Source organism: Anopheles nili, chromosome 3 (assembly GCF_943737925.1).
Source record: "Anopheles nili chromosome 3, idAnoNiliSN_F5_01, whole genome shotgun sequence".
Classification (NCBI taxonomy): Eukaryota; Metazoa; Arthropoda; class Insecta; order Diptera; family Culicidae; genus Anopheles; species Anopheles nili.
Genome location: NC_071292.1, coordinates 31,908,226 through 31,917,058, shown reverse-complemented (window position 1 = coordinate 31,917,058; position 8,833 = coordinate 31,908,226).

Below are 8,833 nucleotides of genomic sequence, written 5' to 3'. Positions count from 1 at the left end.
TTTATTCGGTGAGTGTATGAGTGAGCCCATTCGCGCGATCTTTTACAGGGTGGGTGGCAGCGAATTAAAGTTCAATCCGATTAACATTGTAATGAGTTGTGTTTGGGTTTGAGGTGAGTGAGAGAAAAACAAAACCCATCTCAGCTCGGTTTGCAAAACCCAACCAAGGGTAAACATGCTGTCGCAATTATACCACAGCTTTTTGTTGTTGTGTTATTTTTTTTTTTGCTAGAATCCATCGATTAACACACCATGGTCAAAAGCACTTTATTTTTCGCCACCCATCCGCCCTAATCGTACACTAATGAGGACGCAAATATTCGCTCGAACGCTTTTGGCTCGTGGTTTTTGCCGCTCCAGCATAACCCTCGTCGAGGATTTAATTCGCGAATTTCCACACCGTTCTCTCGTTCGCATCCAATCAAACCTCGAGCGAGGAGACGTCCGGAATTTCATCGATCAAATGGCCACTGCGGGGCGAGTTTGTTCGACGAAACGAAATCAAAAACAGCTTCCACAACTCAATTAGGGTTCGGTTCGTTCGGGAGTTCTTTGCATCCCGCGCGAAAAGCAGTTAAATCTTAAGCAAATATCCAGCGCCTCCCGGTCGCGATTCTTTTGAACATCTTTGCCGATTACACAGCCGAGTTGAAAGGGGGCAACAAAAAAAACCCAATCAGGCGGAAGTGTGAAGCGAAAGCGAAACGCCGGCGTGTGCCAGCGCGATCAAACGGAAAGTCACTGAGCCAGTTGAGAAAGCGAAAGAAGAAAAAAAAACCGTAGCGCTTCAAACGTGCTGGAGAAGATTAAAGGATGTGCGGAGCTGTGTGAGGACGAGCTGTTTTTCCTGTGGCGATGGAGACGAAATCCGAGAACTGTGAGGCTCACGCGAAAATGCTTCAAACCACCCGGGAAAACGCACCAGGCTTGCCTTCGTTAGCCAGCAGCGAAACAATACAGCAAGAACACCGGAATCGAGCCCGACGTCGGTGCGGCCAGCTCGAAGCCAGTAAAGTGGAAATCGCAATAACCGTATCAATTTCGGGACGACCCATTTCCTTCGGCCGCACTCGAGCGTCACGCCCGGGGACCTGGATTTCCCAGTGGGTGGAAGGCGAGCCGTAATTGATCAAAACGAGTGTGATCACGTACCCGGGGTTGAAAAGGCCGCAATTTCCCACGCGGTCTGGGTGCGTTTTGTCGCTGCGAGTTGCATTCACCCTCACGGAATCGATCACTTGATCTCTTCATTGTGTGTGGATGTGGGTGTGTGTGTGTGTGAAGATGAATTGAAAATTATTTCCCCCCTCGCAACGATGGCGAAAGTGTGCTGCGCGATGGTTAATGTGGCGCCTGACAACCGAAAGGAAACGCGCTTACGTTTTGAATTGTATTCCAGGAATGGGAAACGAACGTGAGCACCTTTTGGAAACGACCGATAAAGCCCTCTTTAAGGGTTGGCGCTTTGGAAGCCCAACGCTCACGGATGCTTGATTGAGTAATACAATCAGTAAACTGGTAAATTGGTACATTAAAAGCGGCTTCGGGACGTTTCGGGAATCAAACGCTGGTACGCAAGGGTGGCTGGAAAAAAAAGAACGTGAGCCCAATACCTAACCACGATCACGTCATGGATTATGGAGTAAAAGAAAGAAAAAAACGCACACACACCCGCAGAAGTCGTCTGCCGACCGCGCTCAGATGTCAAATCAGGGGCTGGTTCACGACGCCGACCTGGCTCGAGACAAGGATCGACATCGCATCCTGGCGCACGGGAGCCTTGAAATGGGTCCCAACGAAATCCACCCAAGCATCACAGATTGGGATGAGCCGACACACGTATCTTTCGTGCATATTTTCTGCTTTTTTTTTTTGTTTTTCTCGTTCATGTGGTTTTTTTTTGCTTCTCGTCGATGAGGATCCTCCGTCGTCCGTCGTTAATTGAATTTCTAATCAGGTGATTTATTGTTTTGTTTACTAATGCGTACATGACCCCGCTCGGTGCTGCGTCGAGTCATCAAGGACGAGAAAGCGAGAGTGAGCGAGACCGAAACGTTCGAATTTATGCTTCCATGCTTGGGTCGGAATGGCTCGAGGAGGCTTTTTTTACTTCTTTTCATCTTCTACTTCTTTTATCAACTTGCCCTTTTTTGGTGCGATTTGTCCCGACTCGTTCGGTGGGAAGTGCGAAAAGAAAAGGAGCTAACGCGGAGTGCCAGAAAACTACGGCAGGCAGGCAGTAATATTTTTTTTTTTGGTCACTGGCACCCGCTATGGGAGCCACTTCCTTCCTATTGGTTTTTACTTTCGCCACGTTAAGGGACGCTTCCGCCCAGCCACCCCCGATAAGGTTTTATTGCCAAGCGATAGCGTCCTTCGGGGGACGAGGCGTTTCTCGGCGTGCTTTTCGCACCATCTTTCGGGCGGTTCTTGATGAACCGAACGCGAAGCCGAAATGGAAAAAGGGGCACATTTTTTTCGGGTAGAGTTTTCTTTTTTCTTTTTGGCATCACCGTAGTCCTGAGAGCTCGATCGATGGACCTGGCGAAGAGAAATGACGCTCGTTACTTCACGTGGCGATGCGAAACGAAAGTTCCCACCACGGTTGCTGACGTCCTGTTGCTTGGTTTTTGCATTGTTGTGTTATATATATATTTTTTTTCGCTCTTGCACAGCATCCCAGGGACACGGTTTTTGCGCCCACCATGTGCTATGCGAGCTGGATAAATTGTGCCAATGCGTGCTGAAGTAGAAGACGGCATTGGAATGAAAAAAAAAAACTAACGATGGATTAAGAATCTCCATCGGCGCGCCCGGAAAGATGACGCGGAAATGTACGCGTTCCATCTTTACTTCGTTTCGTCGATCCCGGAGCCAGCCAGCCAGCCAGCCAGCCAGAACGGGCACGAGTGGATTTCCCCTGTGTGCTGGTGCGATTTTCCGGTGTCTTTGGGACGGATTTTTGGAGCCTTTTTGCATTGGCGCCTTTTTTGCAAGACGGTACATTTTATTTCCCACCTTTTTTTGTTTGTCTTCGCTTTGCGCACTCGCCCCAAACCAAAACGAGCCCAGGCAACGAGTTTCTGCGCCATTGGCCGCCCATTTTCTTTCATCCGGGAAAAAGCCCACCCCGAGAGTGTGGTGATCCCGGCGTGAGAACGATTTTCCTTTCCTTTCCCGATCGTCACGGTGGCCACGAGAGGGGTCTGGTTTCGCGTCGATCGATTTGCGCCGTGTGATTGCGCCCATTATTTGTAATTTATTTTCACCGGCGCGCGGGTTTATTACCCACTTTTCGGTGGGCTTTTGACGGTGCGCTCGGGCGAGTCGGGGATCCGGAGAAAAAAAAAACGTACAGTTGCCCAAGGACCGAAAGGCCGCTCTATATCGGGTCGATCGCGGCTCGAACGACTCCGAAATTCCATATATGCATACACGAGCGCACGTCACCCCACGGGCACGTTCACCTAACTGAGCCGACGTGAGGCAATCACCGGGTGCGGCCAGGAAAAGCTCCATCGGCAAGGCGTAAGACGCTACGAGCTGCCTGACGGTGGCACAAATCGTTCCCGCCTTCGATCACGTACCGTCGTTTATTGGCGTCTGTCGGTTTATGGTTGCGAGCCACCCCCAAGGTGGAAAGGGTGGCAAACCGTTCCATATTTAATGCATTTTACTGCGATTGCCCTTTCGCTGGGTGTGGTGGACTCGTGCTCTCCTTAAAGCAAGGAACAAACCACCGTGGCACCGTTGGCTCACTTGCCCAACTATCCGGCTGAGTGGGGTGTTTCATTAGTGCGTATTTTGGGGGCGAAAACCCCTGTTGGTTGGGGGTGTTAAAACGTGCGCCCGTGTGTGTGTTTACTTTGATGCATTAAAAAGCACATCAATTTGGATGAAGGAAAGAGAGCCAGAACGGGATAGGCAGAGTGTATCGCTGAGGCAAAATGTAAAGTGCGTTGAAAGCTTTTGTGGCCTCACTAGAAGCGTTATGAAACATCCTTGGGAGGTGGGAGGTTGTTGTTTTTTTGTGTGTGCAATAACATATAAATGCAATGCATACGTGATGCTTGATTGAAATGAAATCCTCACACCTTTTACACCATCTGCACGTGCGATGCACTTAGCAACGAATGCACCCGGGAATGGTGTGTTGCATCGTGTGCCACACGTCACCGAATGCAATCATATATGATCGCTTTCCTGATGCGTGTGCGTGTGTGTGTGTGGAATTTCCGTGCCTTACTCCCGTCGTGCGAATGCACATGAAAGCTCAAACCTTGCCGTCGTGGTGGCTTGCATTGCAATTGCAACTTGATGCATCCTTGCAACTGCTTCCGTTGTGCGCGTTTTGCCCCCCGACAACAGTTAATCAGAAAATTCCATTCCTCGGCACCGGCTCCGTCAAACCGCCGAACGGGAAAGGCCGCCGAGAACTCGTCGCAGGAATCAAATTGAATTTTTCGCTTCCTCTCCAACCCAAGCGGCCACACATGTCGGCTTGCATCGGTTGCGAAATAAATGCCCCCACGGTACGGACAAAAGGAAATAGTTGGGTTGGGCGCGCGTTTTGCAAAATGCGTCCTTTGCGGGACGAATGCTCGCCGAAGGGCTCTCAGTTAAGCTGGGTTAAATTGTGTATTAAAACACAGAGCACACGAACCAAATTGGTTTTCTCGATTGCTGGGTTTCGCTCGGTTCGCGGTTGCCCATGGGTTTCGCTCGGTTCGCCGCGACGATGTTCGCAGCAACAAGCGCGCACAAATAAATTGCCGTCGATGTGATGCTCGTGGCGTGATTCGTCCTTTTTCCCGCCAACAACGATGCCAGCGTTGAGACAATCACTGGACCACCGAGGGTCGCGTGTGCGTTTGACGGGAGGTGGAAGCCAAATTCGTCCCTAACAAGCATTCGTATCGAAATTTGAACGAAATTGCGACGCCCAACTCTCCCCCTTTTTGTGGGGGTGGCAAGGGCAGCCAAAGAGAGAAAAAGAGAGACAAAAATATATATCCGCGAAACGGATGCGAAAACATAAATTCACAACCGATTCAACCGCGTGGCATCCCGAGGTTGACATGGTAATGGATGCCGCGCGCGAAAAAACATCCTCCAGGACGAAGGACACCCGCCGTCGCCGGTTTTCCCGATCCCATTTTCTTCTTTAGCCTTTTACTTCTCCTTCTTCTTCTTCTTTTTGTCTTGTTCGCCTCGCGACGAGGACGTCCCGCATGGTAACAATATGATTCACATGCGAATGATTGGATTGAACGCCCGGCATCTTGCTGTCCTCGGGAATGATGGTCCACCCGATTTGATTCGGGGTGGTAATATGTGGGGAAGTGGCCCGAAGAGCGGCATTTTCCCCGTAAACTAACTTTATGATGAGGCGCTTTCAATCTGGCCCCCCTCTTTCCTGACCCGGTGCCCCACTTTATGCCGTGGTGGGCGTATGGTGATACGGGAAATATAAATTCGACAACTTTTTAGCATCCCTCCACGCCACCCACCGGGATGGGCCTCTGAGATGTAGGAGAGGGCGAGAGAGGCATTTGAGAAAAACGGGGTGCACGCCGCTCGAATCTGGAACCGAGACGGGATTCGTCCTTATGGGACGAGCACACACGTGCGAAATCGTGGCGCCGTTCGGGAAGCTGCTGGCGGTGATGGAGAGGAGCAAGAAAATGATATTTTACACGGCCTGGCGGCAGCTCGAAGTGCCACCAGCGAAGGGAGAAGACAGCGGAGGAAAACCGAAAGAAGCGCGTGTGGGAGGCACAATCCGGCCGAGCTTAAAGCTGTTTGGCGCGATCGGTGCCATGGGGAGTTTTCCGTGCCCACGACGTCATCGAAGGGAATCGTCCTCGCGGCGTCTAAACCGTGTCGGTTCGGAATTATGTAAATTGCCCCAGTGGCCAAGTGGTAAAAAGGGACGAAGGGAGACCGAGAACGAGCGGGACACATTCGTTTCGCCATTCGGCTGACAATGAGCCTGAGTGACGTGTGAACGGAAATGGACTGCTCGGGAGTGAGAGGGATGGGGGGGGGGGGGGGGGTGAAAATAGGCCAAAAACAAACATAGGAAAACAGGCTGGAAAAAGCTTCGCATTCAGGAGCAGCATGGGAAATCGAATTCGCAAATCTGCTCGGCGCTTAGGGGAGGTTTATCTTTCGGCAAATTTTTAATTAACGACCCTGCGCGAATCGGTGCTCGAGCGTAACGAACGATGCCATAAAATGGCACAAAAGTGGGGTTTGTAAAAAAAAACGAAAAACAAAAATATAATAATGCGTGCTGTCATAAAATTCTTCATCATTAGCGCTTTGGCCGCTGGTGGAATGGGAAAATTTTTCAACATTTTACCAACAAAACGCCCAACGTACCCACGTACCTTCTTAAGCGGCTGATGAGCGATGCTGCGGTGGTGATAAAATCCATAAAACACCCCAAACAAACACCTGCGCTGCGTCGCCCCTAAGCTGGATAATCAATGGCCTCCCCGGGGGAACGAACGAGAGCCAGCGAGAGCGAGTATCCTTCAGGGCATCCGGCACACCCTCGCCGACTGGGACGACACCGCGACAATTAAGCGCCAATTAACGATTCCACCACGAGGTGGCTCGGAAATGTGGCACCCCCGCGGTGGACCATGTTCCGTGTCGGTGAAGCGTAACTGGCCCAAGCGAGAGAGCCAAAATTATGACACAAACCTGCCGAGAAGGCACGCGACCTACCGCGTGTGTTGGCGATTTTGGCGCGCAGAACCGTCCGTCGCCGAACACGACGGCAAAGTAACACTGTTTGGCACTACGTTGTGGGAGCGAAAAGGTTTTTTTTCTTCTGCTGCTGCTGCTTTACCGTTCACGTGTTACTTTGCGGGAAACGAATATCCGCCGCGGTGTACGAGAAAATGCAAACTGACAGGCGAGCCCGTGTACCGTGGCCCAATGGGTCTTGAGAGTCGTAGTAGGCTCGGCACGAGAGTGAGCTTCGTGTTCGCTTCGGGTCAGCAATGCTAGCGTTCGTTAGCATGCCCGATGGAACAACACCATCATGACGCCGTTGAAAATGGGGCAAATTATTAAAAAAAACTAACGAAAAGCACAAAAAAAATCATGTATCAAAAAATGTATTTTTACATGCTATTTAAAACGAAAAAACACCAAAAGTCGTCACGAGATGAAATCCACCAGGCGCCTCCATTGTGTAACGGTCGCCGCCATTTCGTCCCATACTGTAAGTCGGGTTTTACGAACGCACACGCGTTCCCATAGCAATCTCACCAACACACCTTAACATGCCAACGTCACGATTTTGATGACGTTTTGCCTGATGCCCCCAACGTTGGGGGCGCGCGCGTTTACTAGAGCGTTTGTGTGCGTGTGTGTGTACGAGTACACAGTCCTTTTTTTTGCGTTGCGCCTTTCTTTTCCACCGCGCGGGAAACGGAGTACTATTTGGCGGTAACTTTGTTTGGGTGGCTAAGAACCCGTCCGTCGACGTTGCTGTTGCCTTTATTCTCGCCTGCTCTGACTGGCGCGCACTTTTCAGCCGTCGGTTCTTTTCGAATGGAATGCCAAACGACCATTCAAGCGGTCGGTGCAGAAAGGACTCGTTCGGCGACAGTCGCTTGTCGGAATGGAGTCGTGAATGGGCGCATTCTGGTGGCCACTTTGGGGTTGGGCGAGATTCGACTTCGGGCATATTGTTGCGTTCCGTCATGAGTCCTCGCTATACCGGGTTTCTTTTGCCACGCACAGGGTGCTGTTAATAAAAAGAAAAACGCCCAGAAAAAATATGCCCACTAATCCAATCAAGTTTAATGTACAGTTTACGACCGACCCGTGCTAAAGCGCCGGAGATTCTTTTAGGTGCCTTTCATCTTGGCAGCATGCACGCAGCGCGAAATTATTAAACCATAAATTTAACTTCAATTTTTACTCCCGCTATTTGCGGTTATATTTTCAAAACAGCTTACTCGGTGGTGCTTTTCCCCCACAACCTGACAGCTGGGAAGGGATCAGTTGTTATTAATGCACGACTTGGTGGGCTTCATTAGTGCCGGATAATTGAAATCGATCTGCGAAGGAAGGTTTAATTGAGACTTTTCCATCTCACCCTTCGGCCGCTCGGCTACAATGTTTACTGTTCGTTCGTTCGAAAGGCTCGCACAAAATTGGGTCATTAGTACAGGCGGGTGTTTTTGCAAGCGGGAAACAACAGACACGACGCATCAAATGGTGTGGGCCGGGGGGGATGGCACTTGCGAGAAAGCATAAAAAAACGTGTATTAAATGGGGAAAGTTGAGCTGTGCTTTAATTATTCGGTTGGAATGTGTACAAGTTTAGCGTACAAAAAAAGAGGGAAGAGAAATCTTCCGGTGGAGACGCCTGGTCCTTTGTCGACCCTACTCACGCTGTGAAAGGTTTGGATTAAAGCAATTTTCCCGCGATGTAAATTGAATGTTTAAAGTTTATTCTGCTTGTCGATGGTGAAGAATGGAAAAGAAACCCCTTTTTTTTGAGTAATAAATTTATGCCACCGCTAGTTAATTTTTGGATAACGGCTTAGTAATACGCTGTACGGAGAAGCATTATCGAAAGGATTTAATTGTGATACTTCGTCATTTTTATGGTTTCTTTTTGTTCTTAATAAAAACACGATAGGCTTGTAAGGACTTTCGGAAACAATTCGTTCGCCACGCGCTTTTCAGTAAATGCCACAAAATTAACTACCTAGCATGTATTCATTCGCTTGCCTAATTAATTTGTATTGATTGAATTACTGAACGCGCAATTGGCAGCCAGTGTAAGCAGATGTAAAACGGTGTG